Source organism: Gossypium raimondii, chromosome 9 (genome assembly GCF_025698545.1).
Source record: "Gossypium raimondii isolate GPD5lz chromosome 9, ASM2569854v1, whole genome shotgun sequence".
NCBI lineage: Eukaryota > Viridiplantae > Streptophyta > Magnoliopsida > Malvales > Malvaceae > Gossypium > Gossypium raimondii.
The window spans coordinates 30,670,583-30,687,515 of NC_068573.1; the positions used below are offsets into that span (position 1 = coordinate 30,670,583).

Genomic DNA, 16,933 nt, shown 5'->3' on the forward strand with positions numbered 1-16,933 from the left:
AAAATATGCCATAATATTTGAATAAAATGTAATACTTAGTCTTTGCATTTAAAAAGAAATTAAAATTAACCTTTTACTTTTTTTGATTTGAAATTTATAGTCAAATTATTAACATGTTAATATTTTTCATTAAAATTGTCATCAATATAGTTATACAAACAATTATACCAACATCAAAAGCAGATCGTTAAGACAATAAGTAAATTTTGATAAAAGAAATTCATATAAATTGATGAACTAGATTTTTAAATACTAAATGAAATGTAAAAAATAACTCTCAAATTTCATTAAAGTATAGATAAAAGATTTTGACTTTTTGTTTTATAATTAACTTTTAATGTGGTAGTGGAAGACAGGGTGCAGCCCACTGTTGTATCTTTTAGGGTTTCTCCATTATTTCGATTGAAAAAAGAAAGAAAACTGTCTTAGATTCTTAACTTGGAGCTGGAGGTGGGGGCCTAGTCTACTGCCCACAATGCGGTAATATATATCCATACATTTTTATTATTGAAGTTCAAAAAAAACATTAGTCAAACCCCTTTTTCTCATTCCAAAACAGACCTCTATTTCACAAACTTGGGGGTTTATGTCTATTTTTAAGAATAAATGTTCGAAATTTTGATTATTTAAATTTCTCACCAATACGACAAAAACATGCTTTGAGAAAAGTCCTTATTTTCTATGTTAACTCTTCTAATTATATGGTTAAGCGTTAGAGTTTTCTATCTTTAAGTCTAAATTTGATTCCTATATTAAGTTTGTTGTTTTTTCTGATTTTTATTTCATATTGTTTTAAGTTTTTTGTTAATTTTAATTAATTTTTTAATCAATAAACATATTGTTTTCAAGTTTTTATTTTGTTTTTAACTAATAATTTTTATTTATATAAATAAAATAATTAATATGTAATTATATAATAAAATATATTTGATATATTTCATTATGTAAAAATATTTTTAAATTAATAACTCCTTTGTTTATATAAAGAAAATAATAAATATGTAGTTATATAATGAAAAATATATATTTATATATATTATTATGTTCAAATATTTTTTAAGAGTATCAACTAATTTTTTTGTTTATTTTTATTTTATATAGTTTTTATATGTCAAATATTTATTTTTTCACTTATATTATGAGTATGGTAAATTCTAATATTATAAAATTATAAAATTATTTAAAATATCATTATTTTATATGTGAAATATTTCAATTAATTATTTAAAATATCATTATATTTTCACCTACATTGTGGGTATGGTAAATTCTAATATTATAAAATTATATAATTATTTAAAATATCATTATTTTATATGTGAAATATTTCAATTAATTATTTAAAATATCATTATATTTTCACCTACATTGTGGGTATGGTAAATTCTAATATTATAAAATAATTATTTCAAATATCATTATTTTATATGTGAAATATTTGAAATAATTATTTGAAATACACATACAAAAACATATAATAATAAAATTTACCACGCCCATGATATGGATTGAAAATAAATATTTCACGTATAAAAATTATATTTACTAAACATAATTATATTTGAAATAATTAATTGATTTTGTAATATTAGAATTTATCATACCCACAATGTAGGTAAAAAAACTATAATATTTGAAATATAAAATAATAATGATACTTGAAATAATTATTTAATTTTATAATATTAGAAATCGCCATACCCACAATTTAGGTGGAGAAAATAAATATTTGACATATAAAAATCATATAAAAGTAGAATATATATAAAAAATTTGATATTTTTAAAAATAAAATATATTTAACATAATGATAAATATTGATAAATGCAAAAAGTGACATGTTTTAGCCCCATTCTTAATGTATTTTTGAATGATTATTCGATTTAAAATGGTGAATTTTATGCTCCTAATCCTTTAAATTCAAGTTTCTATACTTAGGAGAGAATTTGGAGTGAAAGGAGCGAAAAAGCGAGCAAAAATCGGAGCAAGTTTCAGGAGCCATACGGGCTGCCACATGGTCATGTGCCAGACCATGTAGAAATCGTGAATTGCACTCCAAACATGCGAAAAGACACAATTTTTAGATTTTTCGGCCATTCTAAGATCTATACATACCAAATAAAAGAAGAGGGGAGGGAGTCGTCATAGAATACTCTAGAAAACAGTTCGAAAAACACCATTGAAGCCAACTCCGAAGTAGATTTCTATCAAGATTGAAGATCTCCTTTTGATTTCTTTTAAGTTTATTATTAGCTTCTTTATTTCTTGTGGTATATTGTCTTTGAGATGTTTTTATTTGCGATTATGAACTAATTTTCTAAATACTTAGGGAAGATGAAGCCTACGATAAAATATGTCTTTTGATTTCTGTTTTACGCAATAAATACTTGAATCTTGTTCTCAATTATGTGTGATTTATTCATGGTTTAATATTTTGGACTATAATCCATGTTTGATGTGCTTAAATCAGAGGAGAAATAGTTCATGTTTAAGAGTAGATAGCATAATTGAGTGGAGTTGCATACAATCCTAGAAATAGGATGACATAAATCTACCGGATTAGAGTCAAATCTAATAGGGGAATCCATAGATCGAGTTACTGCGATAATAGGAGTTTTAACTAGAAAGAAATTTTAATTAATCAACCTAGAGTCAGTTGCTTTTACTCTCGAAAGAGATATTAGGATAATTTAAGGATTTCTACGGATCAAGATACTAAGTGAAGAAATTGCTTGATTCAAATCGATAATGATAGATGAAATCTAGGTGGATTCTTATCTGATTATTGTTTCACTTCTTAGTTGTTAATTGTTTGTTTTCCTGATTCGTTCTTTGTCGTGTTCTTTAGTTAATTAATTTAGTTAATTTTTGTTTTATTCAATCTCTCTAATTTGTCGGTTAAATAATAGAAAAATAGTAATTGCTAGTACTTTTAGTCCTCGTGAGAACGATATATTTGCTCACCGTAGTTATACTATCAATTGATAGGTGCACTTGCCTTAGTCAGGTTTTTAGTTAATTTACGATTGCATCAAGTTTTTGACGTCGTTGTCGGGAACTAAATATTAGGAAACCTTTATTTCTATTAATTTAGCCATTTTTATTTTTTATTTTAATATTTATATTTATATTTATATTTTTTATTTAATTTTTATATTCTAATTTTTTCGTTTGTTTGCTTCTGGTAGGTTCTTTTGGTTTATGACTAGAGGAAACTCGTTGGATCCATTACTTTTTGACAATGAGATTGAAAAGACTACTCGTAGAAATCGTAGAAAGGTTAGAGAAGCAATACAAAGTCAATAGAATATATTAGACTATCAAGAGGAAAAGGATATTACTGTAGAGATGGGTGATAATCAAAATAATTAGCTACCTCCTACAGCTCCTACTCCTCGGACTATGTATGATTATGCTAAGCCTATTTTGATTGGGACTGAATCGAGTATTGTGAGACCTACCATTGCTACAAACAATTTTGAACTAAAGCTGAACACAATTCATATGGTACAACAGTATGTTCAGTTTGATTGTAATGCTCCAAAATCGACCTAGAAGTTTTGGCCGAATTTCGAAGGTCACATTGATCACTGAAGTGATCGTAGAAAAATTTTCGTTTAACAAACCGAAAAACATTGCAATATTTAAGTTATGTAAAATTCTCAATTATAAAATCTTGATATTTCAAAAGAAAATATAATCCGAATGGCATTTACGTATGTAAAACACAAAATTTCGTACCACAGTTTTCAAAACAACACTTACAATTCAATTTGTTTAATTATAAACTCAAAAATTATTAAAATATTATTAAAGCCTATTCTTAACCGTAACCGTCCGAGACCTCTGCATACCGAGTCCAGCATCATAATTTGGAAATGTACCTGCAAGGGGAAAACTAAGGGGTGAGCTGCACAAGCTCAGTGTGAATTCAAAACATATCTAACAACGAAATTATGATAAGAAACCAAATAGGAGTTCGATAACGAAAAGTACTTACAGAGATATGCAGAAACAGAAAGTAAATTCAGAACCAACGTCACAAACAAACGTAACAGTCAAAGTACACCAAATCACACACAGAATACTCATTAGATAAACCCGTCAACGGGTTGATACAATGATACTTATCATCACAATCCAAAATGTCACTATGTTAACACCTCAATGCGCGCAGAATATATCATAAATGTTATGACGAACAGACATATTAAAGGCAAATAACTCACACCCAGATACATATGAATGCAGTCATGTATTAAAAACCCACCCATCCAGCCAAAACACCTTTCCATCCCCCGATCACACCCCAAAAGAGTTGTTTAAGCTCATCCAACCAAACACACCACATAGGAACTCGAAAGGTCTATCCAACCCTGCACACCATGTATCTGGACTAAGCTACTCAGCTAATAATATGCAACAATGCTAGATATGCAGTACAGTGTATTGCGATAAACCAATGTACAGACATGTTGCATTTTAAACTACCATATCAGATAATAGTACGAAGCAAAGCTGACGTACATGCGGTATAGTGCGGTAAACTGCTGTATTGATAAGTTGCAGTTAAACTGCCAGATCAGATCAAAATCAGTCTTCCTTCTCTTCACAACCGCCCAAAAATTACTTTATGTAAGTGCATGTATGCTTATAACCTCACAGAAACAATGAACACATCGATAGACAGTCAGATACAAACAGGCATGCACACACCCAGCTAACCGAGTTCAAAAGCAGATATCTCGCATAATAGTTACAAATAACACATAAGCTGAAGCCCAAATCAGAGTCTTAACTGCCCTCACTAAAGCCTAGTCAAGGGTAGAAACACACAGACACATTTTCAGATAAAAAACATTAACAAAACTAAAATTGGTGGCTTAGGACCACACGGCTGTGTGCTCTGGCCGTGTGGAAAAACCTAAGCCGTGTGGGGGTCAACACGCCCGTAAGGGAAGAGGCACACGCTCCAGGGGCATGGCCGTGTGAACAGGTCGTGTAACTCCCTGTCCATTTGTGCTAAAATAGAGTACAGGGCAGACACAGCCGTGTGAGGGTCTCACACGCCAATGTACCCACCAGACATGGCCGTGTGTCCAAAGCACACGTTCGTGTGGGATCCCTAAATCTCCAAATTAGCCACATGACTGTGTGGCACCAAATCACTAAAACATTAATTCCCAAACACACACGCCCATATGCCTAGGGGACACGGTTGTGTGAAAATTGACTAATTTCCTCAAATCAGCTACATGACTGTGTGGCCAGGCCATGTGGCACCCAACTTATCCCGAAAACCCTAAATCTCAATTGCACACGACCGTGTGAACCGCCCGTATAGCCATCCATGTGGTCACGAAACCACACCGAAATTGACTAAAAGTCTTATTTTCTAATCACTAAAACAACCCCTAATCAAAGTATTTCAGAACCCATCCATAACCCTCCCATTTTTTAGATAATTGCAAACAACACAAATCTCAAATGCTCAATTAACTGGACACACCCAAAGAGATCGCCAAGTTTTTACAACAAACCCATACCAAAATACATTGAATTGAATTAAAAAAAAACATAAAAGAAAATGAAAAAGTTTCAAATCCCACACCTGATTCGCAATCAAGACGCTTAGAAGTCAATCGACACACACTGACGACTTCGATACGAACCCGAAGCTTTTTGAAACCAAAAAAAAATTATTCTCTTCTTTTTCTTTTCAAAAGAAGAAAGAAAATAGAGAAAAAAAATAGAGAACGTGCCAAAAGAAAAGAAAATAAAAAAATAAAATAAAATAAATATTAAGAAAAATAAATAATTATTTCTTTTTTTTACGTAAACAAATCTAATAGTTGAATAATAAAAATACCTCTCCAAAATGTACACACAAGGAATCGAACCCAAAACCTAAAGGAACATTAACAGTTAACTAACCACCAAACCAACAAATTCATTCTAACACTAAAGCGTGGACACTATCCCAAATGCACGACCTACTCACTGACCCTTACTAAGAATCTCAAACTTTTAACCCCTAAAATCGGGGTGTTACATTGATGGTTTGCAAGATGAAGATCTGAATACTCATTTGGCTAACTTTCTAGATATTTGTGACACATTCAAGATTAATGGCATTTCTGATGATGCCATACGCTTACGGTTGTTCCCATTTTCTTTGAGGAGCAAGGCTAAACAGTGGTTGAATTCACTTCCATGAGGTCCTATCACGACTTAAGATCAAATGATTGAAAATTTTCTGTTGAAGTACTTCCCACTGGCCAAAATAACTAAGTTGAGAAACAACATAGCTTCTTTTGTTCAATTTGATATGGAGACATTATATGATACATGGGAGAGATTTAAATATCTTTTGAGAATGTGTCACTATCATGGGTTACCTTTGTGGTTACAAGTTCAAACATTCTTCAACAGTTTGAATCCCTCAACTAGGTAATTAATTATGCAGCAACTGGTGGAACACTGAATAATAAAACACCTGAGGAAACTCAAAAGATTATTGAAGAAATAGCACTGAATAACTATCAGTGGCAAGTCATAAGAACAAAACCGATGAAAGCAGTCAGTGTTTCTAATATACATGCAGTTGCTATGTTGGCAAGCCAAATGGAAGCACTAGAAAAAAATTTGATGATTTGAATTTTTCTAACTAGGTAAATCCGGTGATGTAATACGATGCGAATGGAGCGGAGATGATTAATCCAGAATATTCACCCTTCAAGTCTAACATGGAGCATGATCAAGTCAAATTTTTGGATAATAATTCTAGACCTCAAAATAACCCCTATAGCAACACTTATAATGCAGGTTAGAGGAACCATCTAAATTTCTCTTGGGGTGGTCAAGAAAATCAAAGGTCATAACCCCCTCCGAGTTTTCAGCAACTTTATTAGTAAGAGAAGAAACTGAATCTTAAGGAGATGTTAGGTAAATTTATTTTGTTGTCAGAAACTCAATTTCAAAACACTGAGACGACACTGAAAAATCAACAAGCATCGATTCATGGGCTTGAAAATCAAATTGGACACTTGGCCAAACTTATTTTGGAAAGACCACAAGGTAGCTTACCTAGCAACACTGAAACTAACCCAAATGAGCAAATCCACGCAATTACTGTTCGAAACGTGAAAGAGTTAGTCAAGCCTGAAAAGAAGTCGAAGCTAGAAGCTATTGTGAAAAGTGATGAGGTTGAGGAAGGTAAGAAAGAACATAAGCTGGTAATTAGAGAATACAAACCACGAATCCCTTATCTAGCAGCATTGTATATTAACATACCGTTTGTTGAAGCCCTTTCGCAAACAATCTTAGGACACATAGTTAAATTTGCCCCTTACTATAATAGGGTCATGCAAACAACTCATATAGAAGATCTTTTCCCATTCTTCGTCGATTGAATCTCTAAGCTCTCTCCACAAGATCACAATTTCCTCCCAACCTTCATACTCTTTCCCTTCATTCTATCTTCATCTTCTTCCCTTGTTTACCTCATAGGTTAACATTCTATTTCCAATTTGTTTGGTATATAGAAACATGCAAGAAATGAGGATAACAAAGTCAATATTTTTCTTTTAAGTGATGGAAATTGTAAATTAAAAATTTTATGCTTGTATCACATTATAATTTCATATTTTTATAAAGAGATTTAAGTAAACTTTTACTATTTTGGGATAGCACATCATAGGAAATGATTATGGGGATTGAATTTTGGAGCTTGAATTATTAGATATCATTTTATAAAAATGAATTAAATTTCAAAATTTTTATGTTTTTTCATGATGTTATGTTATCATGTGAATCAAGTAATTGACAATTCCTAAAGTTAATCTTAAAACTTAACTCATAATTATCTATTTACTTAATCATTATGTACTGAATGCACTATTGAATAGCATTAGTTTTCTTTAGCCGTATAATGTGGAATTTTCAGAAACTTTTATCCTACATAAATAGCTAACCCATAGTCTAATAACTTTACAAATTTTAAAGGGTTTAAAGGAAAAGTTTCTCATTTAGAGGGGCTTGAACCTCTCTGCTTGCCCCTGAAATAGAAAACAAAAGTAGAGAGCCATTTGAAGTTTTTTTATATGTATTTAAAGGATCATTATAAACTGATTATCTATGTTTAGATATGCATCGAACACTAGTGTCAAACAATGATATCACAATTTTTAATTGATCAATAGTGTAACAAAAGAATTACGTATTTATAAACATAGGAAAATAATGGAATAGGGGAAGTAAACAAGTACAAAGTTATCTTCCAACTACCATTGTTACAGTAAGATTGTTTGAAGATACAATTTCTTGACCATCTGAAATAAAATTTGCATTTATGGAACTCCTCATGGAAGCATAAGAGGGTTGCCTTGGCATCGGGAGCGTCGGTGTTTCGCTCTCAAGCAGTAACATCACAGCTGCCATTGTTGGCCTATGCATTACAGAATCTTGCACGCACAACATGCCTATGTGAATGCATTTCAACATTTCTTTCAAGGAGCATGAATCCCGAATGGAAGGATCGATGAGGTCCATTGCTTTTTCTTCATTCCAAAGATCCCATGCCTGAAAACCAGTTCAACAGCTAATATAAAAAAAAAACAAGTTTACTAATACATGTTTGAAACATAGCTTTGGCTGCAAAATGATGAATTTTATACTTACATATGTTATAAGACTTGTGTGCTCTATTGATCGGAAACTAGTATTTCTCCGGCCATAAATGATTTCTAACAACAATACCCCAAAGCTATAAACATCTGACTTCACTGAAAATAAGCCTTCCATGGCATATTCAGGAGACATATATCCACTGCAATATAAGAAAAGGATTGCATGTGTCAAGCTACTGAAACTTGTTTGAAAGTTGAGCTTTTCGTTAAAATATCTATCAAACATGTTGAGTTTACTATGTCTCAACCACTCGAACTGTATTTGCTTCGTGTTGATTACCCCTGAAGATTCTAGCCATCCTGAAGTCAGAAACCTTTGGATTCATTTCTCCATCCAACAAAATGTTGCTGGCCTTTAAGTCTCTATGAATTATTCGAAGTCTCGAATCTCGATGGAGGTAAAAGAGTCCTCTAGCAATGCCTTCGATGATTCTGAGGCAGGTTCTCCAATCTAACTTTTCTTTCCTGGCCTCATCTGCCATAAAATTTATCAGGAAACTTCAGTTGTAAGTACAAAAAAATGGCTGCAAAAACTAATAATAAATCCAGGCTTTGCCGTTCTTTCGGGACTTACTGAAAAGAAAGTAGTCCAAACTTTTATTAGGCATATACTCATAAATCAGCATCTTTTCATCCCCTTGAATGGAGCAACCTAAGAGTCTAACAAGATTCCTATAATGCAGTTTGGCAATGAGGATAATCTCATTCTTAAACTCCTCTAAGCCTTGGCATGACTTGGTTGAAAGCTTCTTTACAACTATTTCTTGACCTCCAGGAAGCTCTCCTTGTTGATAAGCATAAACAAATATTACCACCTTTAATTCAATGACATTACACATATTACATACATAAAAATTTGATGAAGTTAATAAAGAAAATCACCTTATATATAGCACCAAAACCCCTTAGCCCAAGCCTGTTTCCTTTAGAGAAGTTGTTTGTTGCAGCTGCCAAGCTACCAAGGTTAAAAATTGGTAATTCCGGCCTATTAACTTGATTCCCGTCAATAAGGATGATGGATGATACTGAAAGATCTGTTGATAATTCTTTGCTCTTCGACTTGGACTGTACAAGAACTGCTATATCGTTGTCCTTGCAACATGGAATTGACGAAATTGCAGGCAAACCTGAAAAAAAGAGCTGAAAAATCAATACCAAGCAGTAGACTCGATGACTTTCGAGAAGGAGAAAAAGTGATTACCCTTTGGTTTCTTCTTGTAGATCCATAGTAGCCAAAGAGCTACCATTAAGCTGCATGCCCCCACCAGAGAAATTATAATTATAACAAGTTTAGATGTCTTCCTCCTACCATCTATGATTGAAATGAAAAGAAAAAAAAAAGGGTGTTAATAGATCACACAAGTATTGTTTCAAGATTAAATTTTGGCTCGGATGTATGCAGCCAAATGCAACAGAACTTTAATGTTCAAACCTTAAAATGAAAGAATGAACTCAACCATTCATAGGCTGCTAACATATGAAGTTTAGTAGATGCCTTGCAAGGCAAGAAAATTTAGCTTCTAATTACTAATAACATAAAGGAAGTTAGCTTACCTAATTTATAATGATGGAGACGATAAAAGAACTCTAAACTTCCACTTTGATCCAAATGTGAAATATCAACCAAATCTTCTGTCCACATCATGCATCCAATGCCGGAAACAAATGCATATGCGTTACACGAACAATTTCCCAAGCAGCTTCTTCCGCAAGTTGCTTGCAGACAGGAACAAGTTCTATAAATCGGGCAACTTGGTGCACTTCAATCCCTTAAAGCCATCTGGTTCACTGGTACCATTAGTCCTCTGGCAGTGTAACTTGATCTTCCGTTCACATCCACCTGACCAGTTCCCTCTACTTTATTAATCCGGAAACTTTGGTCTAAACCCTTTTAAACAATTGCAATTTAAAGAATTGGAGTTGCCACAGGTTGTATAATTCCCACAAAGATTGTAAAGTTCACATCTATTAGTAGGGTCAGGATGTAATTGCAGATCTTCCCATTTTTTCTCATCCTCATTCTATCTCAACTGATGCTCCATTCCATCCCACCCTACTCGAAATCTCAACAAATCAGAAGGGTTTAAAGGATTATATGTGAAATACTGTGTCCTATTTTCATTAGGCTGAGAAAGCTTGAATCTATATAAGAAACTAGCAATGTTACTCATATTGGAAACACCTGTGAAAATCACTGAATTCCATTGACCACTTCTCCACCTTCTTTTCATATGATCCCATATTATGATCTGTGGTCCTCCATGAGGATCAACACCCACAGTATAGCTCCCTGATGATGGATTATTAGTTGATTTCCATGCTGTGAAAGCACTGTACTCGCCCATTGCTGAATTCACTGGTACTCTCATTCCAAGCAGAAATGTATCAGTTGGATGATTGAAGCTTTGCCAATGGACTTCATTGGTATCACCAATGCTTTCATTGCTTGATAACACAAAATTCCCTGAATTCTGGAGAATTGTAGCCGTGTTGTTCGATGAAAACCTTGAAACATTAGATGACCAAACTAAACTATTATTACCATCGAACACAACCAAGTTACAATCAACACAAATCCTCAAAGCTCCATCATTGCCAGATATCAGATTGTTTCGATTTGCAACCCAAACAACTGCTTTCACATCAACCTTTTACCATATCCCAAGAAATCTAAGTATGGAGTTTTCAGGACTGAAGAATCCCAGTTCGAAAATCTCAGCTTCAGATACCAACGTGTTACCATCCCTTACCGTTTGGCCGTGTCTGATTATATCAACCCCATCACAAATCCGAACAAGAGAACATAGAAGAAAAATGGATGAAACAAGTAAACCAAAAATTGGGTTCTCGATATTAGTTTCCATATCATAGTCTATGAGGAGAAATGCAGAGGTTAGGAATATTTGTGGGGGTATTCATACACAAGGTTCAAAACGGTGGCCTTGTTTGTTTGCGGATTAAGAAGACAATTTAGACTCTAAAACCTGCAGAAAGTACTTTTTAAATATACTTTGGGTTTTTAAGTTTTTGACCAATGAAACATAAAAAAGAAGCGGCGGTGATGGCTGGCGGGATGCGGAAGAACAAAATGGACGGTCTTTTGGAGTTTGGACCCATCCATGGTTTTAACTAAAACTAGGGAAGGCAGATCAGATTAGCAATTCTAATATTCTTGTTTATTATTTTAATTAAATTAAAATATTCAAATCTAAATAATAATTTTGATTATTAAATATTTTTAATTATTATTTAAATAATAACAATTTTGTAAATCAAATCAGCAACTGTCCATAATATGAAATAAAAATCTAATGTTTTATATATATACTGTAACAGGCCCGATTTGCCCGGCCCACTAAACAACAAACAAACCAAATAAAACTAAAAATACTAAAATTAAATAGTCCATGCCCAAGCCCAAAATCAAACCCTAACCCAAAAAATAACAAAGCCCAAACCCAATACTAACAAACAAAAAACCCTAGCCCCTAACAACATGCAACCAGTGCTGCACACCGCCGCTGCCTCCTCTACGTCAGCACCTCCGTACAGCCACGTCGACCTCCGTACCTGCAAGGATAGCACACAGAAGGAGACAAACGAAAAACAAAAAATAACAGTTGTATTCTTGGCTATAAAAAGCCCTAAAAATAGTGATGTAAGGATCATATTTTTTTTTAAAAATACGAATATAAAAAAGTAAAAAAGAAACATCAAACCTTTTTTGAGGTAGTCTCATATTCTTTCTTTTATTTTATTTTTGTTTGATTTTGTAACACCCCTTACCCGTATCCAACACCGGAATAGGGTACGAGGCATTACCAAAACACATACACTTGTAAACGTATTTAACCGAGTTATAAAATTTCATCAATATTAAAACTTTCAAAATAATTAACATGTTTCTATAACTTTTCACAATATATCCTCAAAATATTATAATCATAATAATTAGGGCCTGCGAGACCCGATACATATTCATGCAATTTAATGCTTCATTTTCATTTCATTCAATTCGCAATTTCTCATGCTCATAATTTAAATCATATCACTAGCAATTTCCATTTAATTCACGTACAATTCAATGACATCAAATTCAAAACTAATACGTATTTACCATTTAACTCAATGTTTATTGATTATACCATTCAATAACACATTTATGAAATTCTCAATTTAGCAATGAAAATATCACTTTAGTTTGAATAACAACATCGTCCTGATATAAATACACTACCACTTATCCATTTACTTTAATTCTTTTGGGCCCATTTGTCACTTACCATCCTTAATCAAATTAGGGAACGGTCATGGAAAAATTGAGTACTTCACTTTCACTTTGCCATAGTATAACTATGGTCTTACGTATGATCACTTATCACTTGTCCCTGATCAGATAAGTGTAGCCACCTATCACTTTGTTTCTTGATCAGATAAGTGTAGCCACTTATCACTTTGTTTCTTGATCAGATAAGTGTAGCTAAAGCTATCACTTATCACTTTGTCTCTTGATCAGATAAGTGTAGCTAAAGCTATCACTTATCACTTTGTCTCTTGATCAGATAAGTATAGCCGAAGCTATCACTTATCACTTTTCACTTGTCACTTGATCAGATAAGTGTAGCCAAGCTATCACTTATCACTTTCCACTTGTCACTTGATCGATAAGTGTAGTGAAGCTATCACTTATCACTTTGTCACTTGATCAGATAAGTATAGCCGAAGCTATCACTTATCACTTTGTCACTTGATCAGATAAGTATAGCCGAAGCTATTACTTATCACTTCCCACTTGTCACTTGATCAGATAAGTGTAGCTAAAGCTACCACTTATCACTTTGTCACTTGATCGAAGTACTCAAATCCGGCGTTCGCTCAATTTGATCATTTATTCATATATCGGGCTTACCAACATGTGTTAATTCATAAACCATTCATGGTATTATTTCATGCCAAATCATATACTGAATATACCATACACACATACTATGAAACTTTATTTTCACACATGAGCTTAAACCATGACCAATAATGCACAAAATAAGCATCATTCATATTTCATCGTTTATGAGTTATAATCAAACATATGACCATTTATACACGAATCATTCATATATTTCCCAATTTTCCTCCTCCTCCTCTCCATTCCACATCCTTAATGTGTATAACACACTTAAACAACATTAACCATAATTTCAATATTTACTAACATGTATATTCAAAGCTGTTTATCCGAGTCAGAGTCACTAAATTATTTTTATCCGGAGCTACAGAGCTCCAAATTAAGATCCGTTAATTTTCCTGAAACTAGACTCACATATCTTCATACCATAAAATTTTCAGAATTTTGGTTCAGCCAAATAGTACAGTTTATTCTTTAAAGTTTCCCTGTTTCGCTGTCTGACAGTTCCGACCACTCTTCACTAAAATTAATTATCTCATTGTACAGAATTCGGATGATGTTTTAGCTTATTTCTTCTAAAATATACTCATTAAGGATTCTAACCATATAAACTATAACTCATAATCATTTTTGTACAATTTTTAATGATTTTCCAAAGTCAGAACAGGGGAACCCGAATTCATTCTGACCTTGTCTCACAAAATCTATTATATCTCATGATTTACAATTCCATTGCTCACATCATTTCTTTTATAAGAAACTAGACTCAATAAGCTTTAGTTTCATATTTTATTCATCCTCTAATTCAATCTCTACAATTTTTGGTGATTTTTCAAAGTTACACTACTGCTGCTGTCCAAAACTGCTTTAGTGCAAAATGTTGATTTCCATTTTGCCCCAAATTTCACAGTTTATACAATTCGGTCCTTTCTCAATTAACCCTCAATTAATCTAATTTTCTCAATTAGTACTTTACTAGACATTATAAGTTGTTACACAACTATTGAAATTCAGAATTTCCACATATAACTCTATCTTCAAACTCTTTTACTATTAGGTCCCAAACATTCACTTTCTATTCAATTCTTTCAATAAAATCAGCATATGAACAATTTAAAGCTCTAATTTCATGCTAAATCATCATATACTTCCAGCACATATTCATATCAACTTTCAACTTCTTTCATAAAATCAAAAACTAATGAATTTAACAAGTGGGCCTAGTTGTAAAAGTCATAAAAATACAAAAATTTCAAGAAATAGTCAAGAATTGAACTTACTTGTAATAAAAATATGAAGAACCAGCTTGAATAAGCCCTTCCATGGTGTTTTAGCTGATGAGAATTCAGAAAAATGAAGAGAAATCTAGATAATTCCACTTGGGTCCTAACTTTATTAAGCAAATTTTGCAATTTTCCAATTTTGCCCTTAATTCTCCTTACTTTCTTGCTGATTTCATGCCTCTGTTGTCCAGCCCAAATAGACCTTGGGTCTATTTGCCTTTTAAGCCCTCTTCCTTTTATCATTTAAGCTATTTAATCATTTCCCAAAATTTTGCATTTGTTACAATTTAGTCCTTTTGTTCAATTAATTATCGAACTTTAAAATTTCTTAACGAAACTTTAATACTAACTTTTAACACTCCATAAATATTTATAAAATATTTATGGCTCAGTTTAAAATCCCGAGGTCTTGATACCTCATTTTGATTCTAATTATTTTAATATTTATTTCTAGTGCACTATTTACTATTTCAAAAATTTTCCTAACTTCATATTTAACTTATACTTACTAAATTAATAATATTTTCTACTCATTTGTCAAATTTAGTGATCTCGAATCACCGTTCTGACACCTCTGAAAATTCAAGCCATTACATTTTTTTTTCGTCGGATTTGTGGTCCCGAAACCACTGTTCCGACTAAGCCTAAAATCGGGCTATTACAGATTTCATCTTTTAAACAAAAGAGGAAGAGAATAAAAAAATACCTGTTTCTCCGCGCTTTACACCATCGTGAGAGCTCAAAGTTCGTCATTTCCAATGAAAAATGACGTTTTTGGGTCTTGGAGTCGAAAAACCAAAAAAAAGGGCCTTTTTGATTTTTCAGCCACCGCGGACGGTGGCGCCGTCGTTGAAGACCGGCGGTCGCCACGGTGGTCCGGCGACCTCAACGGTCGAATTTTGGGGTTTGTTCTAATAGAGTTGAGAGAAAAGAGAAAGAGAGAGAGCCTTTTTTCAGAAAAGAACGGCAAAACTGTTTTTTTTTACTTCTTACTTTTAAAAGAACTCCAAACGGCGTCGTTTACGGCCTGTTTCAGTGGCCTTAAAACGGCGTCGTATAAGACAAGTTAACCCGCGTGTTGACCCGACCTGAGAGGAGGATCCGCGTGTTTTTTTTTTTACTTCAATGGTTTATTTGCGCGTTAGGCCCTTCCACATTTTTCAATTGTTTTAATTCAGTTTTTTTTATTTTTCAATTGATACTTTAAATTTTATTTCGTTTCCGATTTAGTCTTAGTAAAACGGCGTGTTTTAGTGGACGGGGATATTTTCCCATTTGGTCCCTCTGAGTTATTCGCACCTTTGAATTGGGTCCTGTGTTTATTTTTTAATTCATCTTTTAAATTTGGTTTAATTTCAATTAAATTCTTTATTTACTTAAGTTTAACCTTTTAAAGTTTATTTTTCATTTTTATTTTTATTCCTTTTTTATATTTTATTATTATCGGTTTGCTTTTGTTAATTATTATTATTATTATTATTATTATTATTATTATTATTATTATTATTATTACAACTTTAATTTCACCCATTTTTAATTGTCCTTTTAATATTTCATAAATTATTTTCCTCAATACTTATTTGTGTATTTATTTATTAATTCCTTGTTCTTTTAAATTTGATATTGTCTTATAATGTGTTTATTTTATTATTGTTACTACTTTTAGTATTCATTGTTATTATTATTGATTTTATTTTTCTTTGATTGTTAATATTAGTATTAAAGTGTGATCATTATATCATTATATATGCTACGATTTGTTTATTAGTACACTCGCATTGTAGTCATTCGTTAACTTAATATTTTATTTGTATATCATTTTAAATATTACATTAATTTTCACTCAAATTCAAAAAAGAAGACTTTTAAAAATAAGTAATATTTCGTATTTTGGAACTCGAAAAGTCGTTCCCTAACTTACGGGGTTCCGATTTTTTCCGATAAATCTAAATATACGAACTTTTTTTCAAAAACACTTTCAAAATTATCTCGAGAATTAAAAAAGATCGTTTTCCAACTTATGGAATATGATTTCTTTTCTAAATCGAGATAATAAATAA

General features: G+C 32.3%; 1 pseudogene; it reads right to left on the bottom strand.

Annotated features, from left to right (window-relative positions):
• Nucleotides 1-8,164: 8,164 nt before the first annotated feature.
• LOC105798952 (G-type lectin S-receptor-like serine/threonine-protein kinase B120) lies at nt 8,165-11,637 on the bottom strand (annotated as a pseudogene).
• Between the last annotated feature and the right edge of the window lie 5,296 nt (nt 11,638-16,933).